This window comes from Petromyzon marinus, unplaced genomic scaffold, assembly GCF_048934315.1.
Source record: "Petromyzon marinus isolate PM22_M1 ecotype Great Lakes invasive population unplaced genomic scaffold, UKy_Petmar_22M1.pri1.0 PM_G_Scaffold_193, whole genome shotgun sequence".
Classification (NCBI taxonomy): domain Eukaryota; kingdom Metazoa; phylum Chordata; class Hyperoartia; order Petromyzontiformes; family Petromyzontidae; genus Petromyzon; species Petromyzon marinus.
In genome coordinates, this window is record NW_027422754.1 from 127,501 (window position 1) to 130,000 (window position 2,500).

Below are 2,500 nucleotides of genomic sequence, written 5' to 3' on the forward strand. Positions count from 1 at the left end.
CCCTCGGAATGGGAAAACGGGTCATTTTCGTGTCGCCACATTGCATACGAACCGCATGAAACTTCCAGAGGCATTTGCAGCAGGAATGCATGTGCACTCAAAAAAGTGAATATTTCTCACGGATAGACCCCGTGATACGCTAGAAATTGGCGGGGATGTCTCTCTTGTGGCTCACGGGGCTGTTAGGGTGGCACAGAAATCCCTCGGAATGGGAAAACGGGTCATTTTCGTGTCGCCACATTGCATGCGAACCGCATGCAACTTCCAGAGGCATTTGCAGCAGAAATGCATGTGCAGTCAAAAAAAAATTGATATTTTTCACGGATAGACCCCGTGAAACGCTAGAAATTGGCGGGGATGTGTCTCTTGTGGCTCACGGGGCTGTTCGGGTCGCACAGAAATCCCTGGGAATGGGAAAACGGGTCATTTTCGTGTTGCCACATTGCGTACGAACCGCATGAAACTTCCAGAGGCATTTGCAGCAGGAATGCATGTGCACTCAAAAACTTCTATATGTTTCACGGATAGACCCCGTGAAACGCTAGAAATTGGCGGGGATGTGTCTCTTGTGGCTCACGGGGCTGTTAGGGTGGCACAGAACTCCCTCGGAATGGGAAAAGGGGTCATTTTCGTGTTGCCACATTGCATAGGAACGCCATGAAACTTCCAGAGGCATTTGCAGCAGAAAGGCACGTGCACTCAAAAATTTTAATATTTTTCACGCATAGACCCCGTCAAACGCTAGAAGTTGGCGGGGATGTCTCTCTTGTGGCTCACGGGGCTGTTAGGGTCGCACAGAAATGCCTCGGAATGGGAAAACGGGTCATTTTTGTGTGGCCACATTGCATAGGAACGGCATGAAACTTCCAGAGGCATTTGCAGCAGGAATGCATGTGCACTCAAAAACGTCTATATTTTTCACGGATAGACCCCGTGAAACGCTATAAATTGGCGGGGATGTCTCTCTTGTGGCTCACGGGCGCTGTTAGTTAGGGTCGCACAGAAATCCCTCGGAATGGGAAAAGGGGTCATTTTCGTGTTGCCACATTGCGTACGAACGGCATGAAACTTCCAGAGGCATCTGCAGCAGAAATGCATGTGCACTCAAAAACGTCTATATTTTTCACGGATAGACCCCGTGAAACGCTAGAAATTGGCGGGGATGTGTCTCTTGTGGCTCACGGGGCTGTTAGGGTCGCACAGAAATCCCTCGGAATGGGAAAACGGGTCATTTTCGTGTTGCCACAATTGGCATACGAACGGCATGAAACTTCCAGAGGCATTTGCAGCAGAAATGCATGTGCACTCAAAAACGTGAATATTTTTTCACGGATAGACCCCGTCAAACGCTCGAATTTGGCGGGGATGTTTCTCTTGTGGGTCACGGGGCTGTTCGGCTCGCACAGAACTCCCTTGGTCCACCTGATTCGTGCATACAGGCAGCAACTAAAACTCTGTAAACCTGCTGTGAGGACATCTAAACAGTGGACCAGTGAGGCTGTGGAAGATTTGCGGGCGTGCTTAGACTGTACTGACTGGGATATGTTCACGACTGCTACCAATAGTCTGGATGAACTCACAGAGGCTGTGTACATCAGCTTCTGTGAGGACTGCTGTATCCCAACACGTACCAGGGTGAACTTTAACAACAACAAGCCCTGGTTCTCAGCAAAGCTCAAAAGGTTGAGGTTGGAGAAGGAGGAAGCGTTTAGGAGTGGGGATAGAGACAGATTCAAGGAGTCGAAGAACAGGTTTAGCAAAGCGGTGAGAGAGGCTAAACGACTGTACTCAGAGACACTAAAACACCAGTTCTCTACTAACGACGCTGCTTCTGTCTGCCAAAGGGCTCAGGCACATCACCAACTACAAACCCAGAGCGCCCCACACCACTAACGACTCCCGCCTAGCCAACGACCTGAACGAGTTCTACCGTAGATTTGAAAGACAATTGGACTGTCCTGAACCACCCCTTCCCACCCAAGAGGCCCCATCCCCCACCCATACTACAGAAACGACTCTCTCCTTTCAGGAGGGAGAAGTTAATGGGCTTTTCAAGAGGCAGAATCCACGCAAAGCAGCCGGGCCGGACTCTGTCTCTCCAGCCACCCTCAGGCACTGCGCTGGCCAGCTGTCTCCGGTGTTCACCAACATCTTTAACACCTCCCTGGAGACATGCCATGTACCAGCCTGTCTCAAGTCCTCCACCATCATCGCTGTGCCCAAAAAGCTAAGGCCAACAGGACTAAATGATTACAGACCGGTCGCCCTTACATCTGTGGTAATGAAGTCTTTTGAGCGCCTGCTCCTGGCACACCTCAAAGCCATCACAGACCCTCTCCTGGACCCCCTTCAGTTTGCCTACAGAGCCAACAGGTCTGTGGACGACGCAGTTAACATGGCCCTCCACTTCACCCTACAGCATGTGGACGCCCCAGCATCCTACGCCAGGATCCTGTTTGTGGACTTCAGCTCTGCCTTCAACACCATCATCCCTGCCCTG